Below are 14,646 nucleotides of genomic sequence, written 5' to 3' on the forward strand. Positions count from 1 at the left end.
CGGTACGTGATCCAAACACTGTCCGTAATCTAATTACACCGCCGGCCCAGTAGGAATATTTTCAACATTATCACTATAAGGGCTCATGCACACAAACGTATTTTCTTTCCGTGTCCATTGCGGGTTTTTTGCGGACTTTATGCGGAACCATTCATTTCAATCAGTCCACAAAAAAAAACCTGAAGTTACTCCGTGTGCATTGCGTTTCCGTATGTCCGTATTTCCGTTCCTCAAAAAAATACAACATGTCCTATGATTGTCTGCATTACGGACAAGGATAGGACTGTTCTATTAGGGGCCGGCTGTTCAGTTACGCAAAATACAGAATGTACACGGACGTCATCCGTATTTTTTGCGGACTGCAAAATACATACTGTCATGTGCATGAGGCCTTAAAGGGTTTCTACCACTTAGGTGTCACATATTTAGCTGTCAGACACTAGCGATCCGCGCTGGGCGGCGGCAGTTTCTGAAGGTAGACGGAGCCTCTAGGTGCTAATGACGCCCCCATAGCACCTAGAGGCTCATTAGCATATTAATAAAAGTAGTTTTTTTAGCCAAACCACCGCCCCAAAAGCAATTATATTAGGATGGTTGGCCAGAGCAGACACTAGCGCAGGGGTGCACAACCTGCGGCCCGGGGGCCACATGCGGCCCTCGATACCATTCTGTGCGGCCCCCAACCATCTGGTAACAGACATGTATGCCTATGTCTTGTGGCTGCTCACATGCATTTTTCATGTATTTCTCCCATTAGATGGGAGTCCTAGAAGTGTAACTAGACATTAATGGTATATAATGTGTGTTCAATATGCCATAAGTACAATATTTCAGTTGTTAATACACCTTTACATTTTAATTGCGGCCCTCGTAATTGGTTCAGTCTGGCAATGTGGCCCCCAACCAGGAAACGTTGTGCACCCCTGCACTAGCGGATCGCTAGTGTCTGACAGCTAAATATGTGACACCTAAGTGGTAGAAACCCTTTAAAGTGATTAAAGGGGTATTTTGGTTAGAGAAAGTTAACCCCTATCCACTGGATAGGAGATAACTATTAAACTGATGAGGTTCCTACCACTGGGACCCCACAAATAGCGAAAACAGGGGCTGGTCAGAAATTCTCGCCGTCGCCCCGTAAATTTCTATGAAAGCGCCGAAGATAGCTGAGTCCTGCACTCAGTGCTCCCATAGAAATGAATGGAGCCGCGGCATGCATTTCCGACCAGCCGCTCCATCCATTTCAGTTCAGCTCCACAGGGCTAGCCATTCTAGTGATCAGTGGGGTCCCAGCTGTAGGACCCCCACTAATCTAATAGTTACCCTCTTTCCTGTGGATAGGGGATTACATTTTGTAACTGGAATACTCCTTTAATTACATGAAAGGGGGCCCTTTAAAAAAATGTTTTAACTTGCGGATAACCCCATAGGGCCGGCGCTTACATATAGTCCTTAGGGGCCCCCCGCGCCGGCCCGCAACTAACTATATTTTTGTCGTGGCAAGTGGGGGCAGCAGCGGCAGGACAGTCACACAGGGAGATGAGCGCTTCCATTGTGGAAGCGCTCGTCTCCTTAGTCATCTGTATCACCATCCTCAGGACAGCGATACAGATGGCAGTGCTGTGGGGCAGGGGAGGGAGAGGTGTGTCCCTTCCTCTGAGAGGCTGCCTATCAGAGGCCAGTGCAGGTGGCACGATGACATCATCGTGCCGCCTGAGCCGTACAGTGCGGGACACAGGCCGGAAGAGGCCTGCATCGCATCGCTGACATGGAGGTAAGTATAAGTGTTTTTTTTATTTTTTATATATGTGTACAATACTGGTGGCTACTGGCACATGTTGATGGGGGGGCTCTGGCTACTGGCACATGTTGATGGGGGGGGGGCTCTGGCTACTGGCACATGTTGATGGGGGGGCTCAGGCTACTGGCACATGATCGGGAGGGGCTCTGGCTACTGGCACATGATGGGGGGCCTCTGACTACTGGCACATGATAGGGGGGCCTATGGCTGCTGGCACATGATAGGGGGGCCTATGGCTGCTGGCACATGATGGGGGGGCTCTGGCTACTGGCACATGATATGGGGGGGCCTCTGGCTACTGGCACATGAAGGGGGGTCCTCTGTCTACTGGCACATGGGGCTCTGGCTACTGGCACATGATCGGGGGGGCTCTGGCTACTAGCACATGGGGCTCTGGCTACTGGCACATGATCAGGGGGGCTCTGGCTACTGGCACATGATATTGGGGGGGCTCTGGCTACTGGCACATGATATAGGGGGGGCTCTGGCTACTGGCACGTGATAGGGGGCACTATGGGGACATTAGCTCAACTGGGGGCATTACAAGGGGGTATTTTTTGCACTGTCACATTATAAGAATAATTATTTCTACTGGGGGGGCATTATGGTGGGCTTTATTACTCCTTATTTATTACTATGGACAACGGTCAATGGGTCAGTGAAAAAACACGGATGCACACAAGATTGGCATCCGTGTCCGTGATCCATGGCCGTAGGTTACTTTCATACAGACGGATCCAAAGATCCGTCTGCATAAAAGCTTTTTCAGAGCTGAGTTTTCATTTCGTGAAAACTCAGATCCGACAGTATATTCTAACACAGAGGCGTTCCCATAGTGATGGGGATGCTTCTAGTTAGAATATACTACGAACTGTGTACATGACTGCCCCCTGCTGCCTGGCAGCACCCGATCTCTTACAGCGGGCTGTGATCCGTACAATTAACCCCTCAGGTGCCGCACCTGAAGGGGTTAATTGTGTGTATCATAGCCCCCTGTAAGAGATCCGGGGCTGCCAGGCAGCAGGGGGCAGACCCCCCTCCCTCCCCAGTTTCAATTTCATTGGTGGCCAGTGTGCGCCCCCTCCGCCCCCCCCTCCCTCCCTCTATTGTATTTATAACATTGGTGGCCAGTGTGCGCCCCCCCCCCTCCCTCCCTCTATCGTATTTATAACATTGGTGGCCAGTGTGCGGCCCCCCTCCCTCCCTCTATTGTATTTATAACATTGGTGGCCAGTGTGCGGCCTCCCCTCTCCCCCCCCCCCATCATTGGTGGCAGAGGAGTTCTGATCGGAGTCCCAGTTTAATCGCTGGGGCTCCGATCGGTAACCATGGCAACCAGGACGCTACTGCAGTCCTGGTTGCCATGGTTAATTAGCAATATTAGAAGCATCATACTTACCTGCTGGCTGCTGTGCTGTCTGTGACCGGCCGGGAGCTCCTCCTACTGGTAAGTGACAGATCATTAAGCAATGCGCCGCACAGACCTGTCACTTACCAGTAGGAGGAGCTCCCGGCCGGTCACAGACAGCGCAGCAGCCAGCAGGTAAGTATGATGCTTCTAATATTGCTGCTTTTTTTAATGTCCGTGGATCCTCCAAAAATCAAGGAAGACCCACGGACGAAAAAACTGAACCCCGTTTTGCGGACCGTGAAAAAATACTGTTGTGTGCCTGAGGCCTAAATTAGGTGCAGCCTCCATCATTGTCTGCTCTTAGATTGAAATCTACTTCATCTCCTAGCTGGATTGCAGGGTGGTCGTAACCCCTGGAGATGAGCAGTGTAAAATGTGATGGAAAAATGAATCCAGCCAGCAAAGGAGACAATATGGACAATCAGAATACATTAGTAACTGCCTTGTATTAACTTTCTCTACATGATAAATGCCACTTGCTGAAGTGAAACAACCCCTTTAAAGACAATATTAAATGCCCCTCATTGTATGTTGAGTCCAGTTTCACCTTACAGACCATTGTATGTAGAAAATATTGTATCCTGAGGGATCACTGTACTCACATTTTAATCTTTCTGACCCCGACATCCTATAGAAAAAATGCAATCACAGGAGCCTGCATGACAGTTACCAAGTAATGACTTTCACTTCCGGACCATCAGAAACCAAATGCTTAAGTCAGATAAGACGCCGCCAGATACTATAACGAATGTGTGAATGCTACATCCATACAATTTATTTCCCTTAAAGGGGGTTTCCCACAATTTACCATAAGATAGGTGATAAATGTCTGATTGGGGGAGGGGCACTGCTCATATCGCTGTGCTGTTTCTGTCAGGCGCATAAACACTGAATGGAGCACATACTTGATCATGTAAGGGCAAACAGGGGTCCGCAATATACGGGCACTGGGTGTGTGCGCTCCACGTGGCAGATGCGGACTCATTGACTTGAATGGGTCTGCGATCCGCAAGATATGGCAAAAGATAGGAAATATCTTATCTTTTGCGGATCGGAGGCCCACGGAAGCGCTTCGTAGTGTTTCCGTGGGCCTCTGCACCGCAAAAGAGAAGACATTTCCTATCTTTTGCCATATTTCGCGGTTCGCAGACCCATTCAAGTCAATGGGTCCGCACCGCAGCATGGAGTGCACTGCTATTTGCAGTCCGCAGCACCAGCATGAGCCCTTTCTGGGGTTTTGCAGTAAGGAGGAATAGGGTGCTCAGGACCCCTGTTTACTGATTGGTGGAGGTCTTGTGGATAGGTGATAAATGTCAATAACAAGTTATCAAGTATCCGCGGTCCGCAATACGGAAACGGAACCCATACGTTCGTGTGCATGAGGTCAAAGGGGTTGTCCAGCTTATAATGTCAGGATTGTCCAGCACACCGCCGATCCAGGTGTAGCTGTGTTAACAGACGTCCGTGCTGGAACTACTCTGCAGTGTTAACCTTTTAGTGGAGGGAGCTCATTACTGCCATGCTGCTCCCTTTTATTACTACAATGATGAGCTCTGTGCACTGCAGGGTTGACAGAGCCGTGTGGTCCCGACAACTTTCTCACTTAAAGGGAACCTGTCACCAGGATTTTGTGTATAGAGCTGAGGACATGGGTTGCTAGATGGCCGCTAGCACATCCGCAATATCCAGTCCCCATAGCTCTGTGTGCTTTTATTGTGTCAAAAAAACGATTTGATACATATGCAAATTAACCTGAGATGAGTCCTGTCCCTGACTCATCTCACGTACAGGACTCATCTCAGGTTAATTTGCATATGTATCAAATCGTTTTTTTTACACAATAAAAGCACACAGAGCTTTGGGGACTGGGTATTGCGGATGTGCTAGCGGCCATCTAGCAACCCATGTCCTCAGCTCTATGCACAAAATCCCGGTGACAGGTTCCCTTTAAAGGCAATGTGTCATCAGAAAGTGACCGATTGTTTAAATCACAGTTTTATGTGAAACATATATTTAGAATAGAATTTTGGGTACATTTTTTTCTTAAATAAACTACTGTTCAGTGGCTCAAAACTCCACTCAGAAAGGGAATGGGTGCTCAAAACCAAGAGACTCACCTAAATATTAATTTTAAATAAATATACAGCCAAAGGGGCAGGAACACACAAGATACCGCAGCCAGCACGCAGCCAAAAGCATCCATCCTGCACGGAACACTGCAGCCAGTATGCAAAAGGCATGCAGCCAGCCTGCACGGCAATCCACGTCACGGTGAACCGCACCGCGACAGACATGTTCTATCCTTTTTAGCGGGGCCGCGGAACGGAACTACGGATGCGGCCGTCTGAATGGGCCCTAAGTGTAATATTTCCCTGCCTCCCTTACAGTAGTAATAAGTAAACATAGAGTGGCCAATCCCTTTAAGAGCAGCCACATGGACCCTAGATACAATGGACAGGAGGGGACGTCATTGACTTCTATGTGCAGCGGTCAGGAAGGAGTACATATAAACTGTGTTATCATATACTGTGAATGGTGGATCCTGTGTTATCTATATAGAGAGATGTTACTTGTCATTGTAATTCTACCTGTGATGATAACAAGATAGCTACTAAAAAGTTACCTGTACAGAACAGGAAATCATGAATTATCATTAGGCCCAGTGGCTAGTGTGAATATGGCAGGATTATATCATTAAATATCATGACATGGAAAAATAAGAAAAACATTTGCAGATATAATGGTTGGCGCTCTCCACCTGGGACTGCATGAATCAGTCAAATGACCATATAGTAGTTCCTGTGTTTTCTGGAGGAAGAAGGCCCTTTCTCTGCCATGTCTCGCCCTTGATCTGTGCCATGTCTCGTCCTTGTCCTGTGCCATGTCTCGTCCTTGTCCTGTGCCATGTCTCGTCCTTGTCCTGTGCCATGTCTCGTCCTTGTCCTGTGCCATGTCTCGTTCCCACCCACTGATCTGGTTCAGTACATTGAGGTCTTCTGTTTATTGATTGTCACGTGTCTTGTTTCCCTTGTATTGGTCATGTGCTCGGTGGTCCTTGCCTGTTTGCCTCTGTCATCCCTGCCCGAGCACAACATGGAGGATCTTTAGAACAAGCTGGTTCATGTCTGAAGATCAATGAAGACCATCTGCGCCTGCGCTGTTCCCCGGCTCCTGTAAGAACAGCACAAGCGCAGTGTCCTACTGTCAGGAGTGTGCTTCTAGTCTGGTGCAGCTGGACTTCATTCCTCTTCAGGCATAGACCAGCTTGTTGTATAGCTCCTCCATGACACACACAGCCATGGATGACAGAGGCTGGTCGGGGGAGCCGGCCAGAGGGGGCGTGGCTTCACATAATAGGAAAACCTGACTGATCTGTTGAGGAACATATATTAGTTAGGCCTCATGCACACGACCGGGTTTTTTTGCGGTCCGCAAAAACAGTTTTCGTAGTTCCGTGATCCGTGTCCGTTTTTCCTTCCGTGGGTCTTCCTTGATTTTTGGAGGATCCACGGACATGAAGGAAAAATTCGTTTTGGTGTCCGCCTGGCCGTACAGAGCCAGACGGATCCGTCCTGACTTACAATGCAAGTCAATGGGGACGGAGCCGTTTGACGTTGACACAATATGGTGCAATTGCAAACAGATCCGTCCCCCCATTGACTTTCAATGTAAAGTCAGGAGTCCCTATTTTACCATCGGATCGGAGTTTTTTCCAATCCGATGGTATATTTTAACTTGAAGCGTCTCCATCACCATGGGAACGCCTCTATGTTACAATATACCATCGGATTTGAGTTACATCGTGAAAACTCATATCCGACAGTATATTCTAACACCGAGGTGTTCCCATGGTGATGGGGACACTTCAAGTTAGAATATACTACGAACTGTGTACATGACTGCCCCCTGCTGCCTGGCAGCCCCTGATCTCTTACAGGGGGCCGTGATCCGCACAATTAACCCCTCAGGTGCCGCACCTGAAGGGGTTAATTGTGCGTATCATAGCCCCCTGTAAGAGATCAGGGGCTGCCAGGCAGCAGGGGGCAGACCCCCCTCCCTCCCCAGTTTGAATATCATTGGTGGCCAGTGTGCGGCCCCCCCTCCCTCCATTGTATTAATATCATTGATGGCACAGTGTGCGGCTCCCTCCCTCTATTGTATTATCATTGGTGGCACAGTGTGCGGCCTCCCCCCGGCCCCCCCTCCCTCTATTGTATTATCATTGGTGGCCAGTGTGCGGCCCCCCTCCCCCCCACCCCGATCATTGGTGGCAGTGGAGAGTTCCGATCGGAGTCCCAGTTTAAATGCTGGGGCTCCGATCAGTAAACATGGCAACCAGGACGCTACTGCAGTCCTGGTTGCCATTGTTACTTAGCAATATTAGAAGCATCATACTTACCTGCTGCGCTGTCTGTCTGTGACCGGACGGGAGCTCCTCCTACTGGTAAGTGACAGGTCTGTGCGGCGCATTGCTTAATGAATTGTCACTTACCAGTAGGAGGAGCTCCCGGCCGGTCACAGACAGCGCAGCAGGTAAGCTTGATGCTTCTACTATTGCTAAGTAACCATGGCAACCGGGACTGCAGTAGTGTACTGGTTACCGATCGGAGCTCCAGCGATTAAACTGGGACTCCGATCGGAACTCTCCGCTGCCACCAATGATGGGGGGGGGGGGGAGGCCGCACACTGGCTCCAATGATAATACAATAGAGGAAGGGAGGGGGGGTGCACACTGTGCCACCAATGAAATTAATACAATAGAGGGAGGGAGGGGGGGCCGCACTGGGGACGCTTCTAGTTAAAATATACTAAGAACTGTGTACATGACTGCCCCCTGCTGCCTGGCAGCCCCTGATCTCTTGCAGGGGGCTATGATACGCACAATTAACCCCTTCAGGTGTGGCACCTGAGGGGTTAATTGTGCTGATCACAGCCCCCTGTAAGAGATTGGGTGCTGCCAGGCAGCAGGGGGCAGTCATGTACACAGTTCTTAGTATATTCTAACTTGAAGTGTCCCCATCACCATGGGAACACCTCGGTGTTAGAATATACTGTCGGATATGAGTTTTCACGATGTAACTCAAATCCGATGGTATATTGTAACATAGTATGGCACCTGAGGGGTTAATTGTGCTGATCACAGCCCCCTGTAAGAGATCGGGTGCTGCCAGGCAGCAGGGGGCAGTCATGTACACAGTTCTTAGTATATTTTAACTAGAAGCGTCCCCATCACTATGGGAACGCCTCTGTGTTAGAATATACTGTCACGGCTGAGTATGGGGAAAACCCTCAGCCGTGCGATGCCGGAAGATGGTGGCTGCTTGACCAGGACAACAGGATTAGGGAGCAGGTCACCTCCTATCGCGTCCCAAACCTGACCCTAACTCCTAGCTGCATGGGCCGACCTTTAAGGTAGGAGGACCCATGCTCAGGAACCTCGGAGCCCTAACTCGCCCTCCGACCGGTCCCTGGACTAGGAGTCAGGGTAAGACAACCTGTTCCTTCAGGATACGGAGGAACAGGAGTCTCACTGGCCAAGCTGCAAGGAAGGGAGAACAAATACAACCTATGGCAATGGCAGGTACTTGCCACAAACATAACACTCACCTGCCACAGACACAAAGCCTGGGTGCCCATGTGGAAGTACTGCTGTCCACAAACAACAGGACTCCGCACACAACACACATCACACGGGAACCCAGGACCATAGGCGCAAATAAACAAGCATAAAACCAAACACATCTTCTAGACAGCAAACGACATTATATTTGCTATGACCAGAAGGATGGCCCCCAAAAACAAATTAAAATAAAAAAAATCACCCAAAATTCTAGAAAAACCTGTTTAATATGTAAATGTATTTAAATAATAGGTCATTTTGATGACACATTGTAATACTGCAAAGCAGTTTGTGCTTTTCCCCTTCCCAGTATCTCACTCAGCCTCCATACTCTTCGGACATTAGTGTCCAGATGAGTTCTTTACTGGTAGAGTCTTGCCTTTATTTGTTTTACTTTTGTATATTTTTTTTTTTTTTTTACATTGATACCGGATCTGTAACATATGTCCTATAAAGATTCGAGATGGATTTTTCTGCGACTGTCGCGTCGCAGTCGCAGCATGTCGCATGTTGCAGTGCGACACTATAGACTGCCATTATAAAAATTGTCGCGCGACATTAGTGCAACAAAATGTTGCGCGACAAATGTTGCGCCCTATTTGTCGCGCGACAAATGTCGTCGTGTAGACCTAGCCTTAAAGGGGTTGTCCACCAAATTACCTTCTTCTGTCTCTCCCATTCCAAGGCTTCCTTGGTCTCTGCCTCTGGAGTTGAAGGGGATTGGTAGAGAGCACTGCTTTTTTTACCGACCAGACGGCAAGCAACCCCTTTAACTATGGCATTGCTACTGTGTCACCTTTCATCCTATTATCCTGATCTGAAATTGAATAAAAATCAGAATGCAAAAGACAAATAATAAAATAAAATAAGCTAATATCATGCGGCCAATGTTCTAAAAATAAAGGTTTGATTGATTTACTATTTCTGTAGAGACGTCTGCTGTTTCTAAAAAACACGTCTAAAAATAAATAAAGAGTTGATCACAAAGGACTCTCTATCTGGAAAGAACACTTGAATTTATAATAGAGGGGACACAAACATCACAGCTCTACCATGGTGGTAATTACAGGGGTTTCACCCAAGCCCTAGGACTTTAAAGGGTTTCTGTCATGAGAAATAACGCTATGTAGCGGACTGACATTAGCGATGTGCTTATGTCAGCAGTATATAGCAGTGTGCTTTATATCTCCCTGTCGGCCGCCGGTCTCTGAAAATAAAGACTTTTATAATATGCTAATGAGCCTCTAGGTGCTAGTGGGGCGTTGCCTCCGTCTACGCACACTTTGGCACACCCAGGTCCAGTTGATTTACAACAGCTGGAGAGCCTCAGGATGGCCATGCCTGACTAGAGGCTCATAAGCATATTTAAAAGTCTTTATTTTAAGAGAATGGCGGCCGGCAAGGAGATATAAGTCATACTGTTATGTTCTGCTAATGTCAGTCAGCTACATAACTATTTTTCTCATTTCACAGTTTTCAATGGACGGGTAAGATCTTTGGAAAAATCACATCAAATCCTCAATAAAAACTGCAAATAACACATAGATTTGGTCATCAATATCCGATTGGCAGAGTCTGACACCCGGGACCAATTTGAATGAGAGCTGCAATAACCCGGCACAGCCACTACTCTCTCAATGATGCTATGCTTCTGACTCTGTTCAAAGTGTGGAGGCTGCAGGAAACAGCTGATCATGGGGGTTCCAGGTGTAGGACCCCCACCAGCCAGATATTGGTGACGTATACTGAAAAGGGATGAGCGAATAGACTTCGGATGAAACATCCGAAGTAAATTTGCATAGAACTTTGTTTCAATACTGTACGGGTTCGGTTTCAAGTGGTACCTCTGCTCCCTCTGCAGCTGCCGTGGTCTCTCCACTCTGATTGTGTCACGCCTTGCCCTGTGAATGTGCGGAGGTCTGTCAGACTGGCTGCACTTGTGTGACTTCTCTGTTTGTTTTGGTTTGGGTTTGAGCTGGATCCTCCTTCCCTCAGGTGTACTGGGTTTGATTGTTAGTGAGGCTATTTATCCCTCCAGTGGCCTGTGCGGGTTATAGTTCTTTCCTGTGAGCTCTGGATGTGTGATGGATCGTCTGCTCCAGCTCTGCTCTAGATAAGTCCTCTCCGTTATTTCCCATTGTGTCTTTTATTTAGGCCTCTAGGGAGACGCTTGCTTCCTCCGGGTTCGAAGAAGCAGGTTGCCTCTTCGTTTTTCCAGGGTGTATAGGTTTAGGCACGAGGGCATGTGCATAGCTACCACTAGGCCTCTTTCAGACGGGCGTTGCGGGAAAATGTGGGGGTGCGTTGCGGGAACACACACGATTTTCCCGCAAGAGTGCAAAACATTGTAATGCGTTTTGCACTCGCGTGAGAAAAATCGCGCATGTTTAGTACCCAAACCCGAACTTCTTCACAGAAGTTCGGGCTTGGGATCGGTGTTCTGTAGATTGTATTATTTTCCCTTATAACATGTTATTGTCATGGTCTTACCTCCTTGCTGTTCCCTTCGTTTGACATGTGCTGGCGGCCATCTTGGTTTCTGGGTTTTCTTGTAGCCTCCCACCCTGCGGCTCCTCCTTCCCACTGGGAGGAGCTGGATGCCTAGCTCATATATATAGGAGGTCGGTGGCTTCAGTTCCTTGCTTGGTCCTCCTGTGTTCACATGCTTCCAAGACTGCTGCTGCTTCTGGTTCCTGATCCTGGCCTCGTCTGACTACCCCGTTGGTTCCTGATCCCGGCTTCGTCTGACTACCCCGTTGGTTCCTGATCCTGGCTTCGTCTGACTACCCTTCTGGTTCCTGACCTCTGTCTCCGCAAGACCCTGCTTCGGTTTAGCCATCCGTTTGGACTTTGCTTACGGCTTGCTCTTCAATAAAACCTTCTTATTTTCCACTTATCTCTTGTTGTACGTCTGGTTCATGGTTCCATGACATTAGGACCAAGCCATGAATTCTGACGGTACAGGGCCATCCTTGCTACCTTCGCTGGTTGCCAGACTTGATCAGCAGGATCACCTGTTGGGTCGGTTCGCTGTGGCGTTGCAAACCCTGCTTGAACGCACGGCTCATTTAGCTTCCGTTGCCGATGGGTCGGTTGTCGCTCCTGGGCCCGCTCCTACTGCCGCTCCGGTTGTTGCGCCAGAGTCTACCCTGACACCTGTTGCTGCGCCTGTGGTGTTTCGGGGTATGACCGGTTCTGCCCCCCTTCCACAGCGCTTTGGGGGAGAGCCAACTCAGTGCCGAGGTTTCCTTAACCAGGTGGGCATTTACTTCGAGTTGCTGCCACATGCCTTTCCTACTGAGAGATCAAAGGTGGGCTTCTTGATCTCGCTGCTCTCGGACAAGGCCTTGGCCTGGGCCAGCCCTTTATGGGAGAACAACAATCCGGTGGTTGCCGAGTTTTCCGGTTTTGTTGCTTCTCTTCGGAAGGTATTCGATGTGCCGGCTCATGCTGCCTCTGCTGCGAAGCTCCTTATGTCCATCAGACAGGGTTCACGATCCGTAGCTGAATACGCCATTGAGTTTCGTACCCTGGCAGCAGAGGTAGGCTGGAATAATGAGGCTCTGGTCGCTGCTTTCTCTCATGGTCTCTCGGATGCCTTGAAGGATGAGGTTGCAGCTAAGGACCTACCAGTGGAGCTCGAGTCTCTTATTTCTTTCCTGATTTTGATTGACACCAGACTCAGGGAGAGACCTTCCTTTAAGGAGAGCCTGCGGAGGCCTTCTAACAGATTGGCGCCTACGTTTGCTGTCCCACCCGTGCCTCCCTCTCCTCCCACGCCTCCTGGGGATGACTTGTCTGGGGGTGAACCCATGCAGCTGGGGTTTGCTCGCCTGTCCGAGGGGGAGAGGGTACTCCGGAGACGCGAGGGCCGATGCATGTACTGTGGTCTCGGTGGGCATTTTCGGTTGGCATGCCCAAACCGTCCGGGAAACGCTCGCACCTGAGATCCTGTCGGGGGCAGATCTTGGGTGGAGTCTCCTCGTCCCCGGTTTCCCGTGTTGACAAACCACTGATTACTGTTGTCCTCTCCTGGGTCGGGGGCTCGGTGACGACCCAGGCGTTGGTGGACTCTGGTGCTGGTGGTTTGTTCATTGATAGTGTGTTCGCTGCCGCCAATTCCATTCCTCTGCAGCCTCGAGGTTCCCCACTGGCTCTTGAGGCGATAGACGGCAGACCCCTTCTGCCGCCACACGTGACTCATGAGACCCTTCCAGTGGGGATGGCCATTGGTGCCGTTCACAGAGAGTCGGTCTGTCTCCAGGTTATTTCGTCTCCACACTACTCGGTGGTCTTGGGGTACCCCTGGCTCCAGAAGCATAATCCGACTTTCAATTGGAAATCGGCCGAGATCCTCTCGTGGTCACCGCAGTGTGGGGCTAGTTGCATCCATGGGCCTGTCAAGTTGCTGAGTACTTCCTCGGACTCTCTGCTGCCTCCTGAATACGAGGAGTACCGGGATGTATTCGATAAGGTGTGTGCGGTTGCCCTACCTCCGCACCGCCCATACGATTGTGCCATAGAGTTACAATCTGGTGCCGTTCCTCCTCGTGGCAAAGTCTATCCACTGTCGGTAGCGGAGAATGAGGCCATGGAGGAGTACGTGAGGGAGGCGCTTTCACGCGGACACATTCGCAAATCCTCGTCCCCGGCAGGGGCTGGATTTTTCTTTGTGAAAAAGAAGGGCGGTGAATTGAGGCCTTGCATCGATTACAGGGGTCTCAATCGCATCACGATAAAGAACGCTTACCCGATACCCTTGATTTCCGAGCTGTTCGATCGCCTCAAAGGGGCCACGGTCTTTACCAAACTCGACCTGAGGGCGGCATATAACCTGGTAAGGATCAAGGCGGGCGATGAGTGGAAGACCGCGTTTAACACCAGGACCGGTCATTATGAATCCTTGGTTATGCCCTTTGGGTTGTGCAATGCGCCCGCAGTCTTCCAGGAATTCATCAACGATGTTTTCCGTGACCTGTTGCAGCAGTGTGTGGTGGTCTATTTGGATGACATCTTGGTATATTCTGAATCCATGGAGGCCCACGTTCTGGATGTCAGACGAGTGTTGCAACGGTTACGAGAGAACAAGCTGTTCGGTAAGCTTGAGAAATGCGAATTTCACCGATCCCAGGTAACCTTCTTAGGTTACATCATTTCCGCTGAGGGGTTCTCCATGGATCCTGAGAAGGTTTCGGCTGTCTTACAGTGGCCCCAGCCCAGTGGTCTTCGTGCCCTGCAGCGCTTTTTGGGCTTCGCCAATTATTATCGGAAGTTCATCAGGGACTTTTCCATGCTAGCCAAGCCTCTCACGGATCTGACCAGGAGGGGCAGCAATCCCCAGGTCTGGCCGCCCGAGGCCATCCGAGCTTTTGAGGCTCTAAAGTCCGCCTTTGTGTCGGCTCCGATTCTGTCGCATCCCAACCCTGGGTTGCCGTTTGTCCTTGAGGTGGACGCGTCTGAGACGGGAGTAGGCGCCCTCCTGTCTCAGCGTAGAACACCGGAGGGTCCTCTGCTTCCTTGTGGGTTTTACTCCGGGAAACTGTCTTCCGCGGAGTGCAACTATCAGATTGGTGACAGGGAGTTATTGGCCATCGTGCAGGCCCTTAAAGAATGGAGGCACTTGCTCGAGGGCTAGGTGGTTCGGGTTCTCATCCTGACGGACCACAAGAATCTGACCTACCTCTCTGAGGCCAAGAGATTGACACCACGTCAGGCCAGATGGGCTCTGTTCTTGTCACATTTTAATTACGTGGTCTCCTACCTACCCGGTTCCAAGAACATCAGAGCGGATGCCTTATCACGGCAGTACTCCGAGCT

The sequence above is a fragment of the Bufo gargarizans genome, chromosome 1 (genome assembly GCF_014858855.1).
Source record: "Bufo gargarizans isolate SCDJY-AF-19 chromosome 1, ASM1485885v1, whole genome shotgun sequence".
Classification (NCBI taxonomy): domain Eukaryota; kingdom Metazoa; phylum Chordata; class Amphibia; order Anura; family Bufonidae; genus Bufo; species Bufo gargarizans.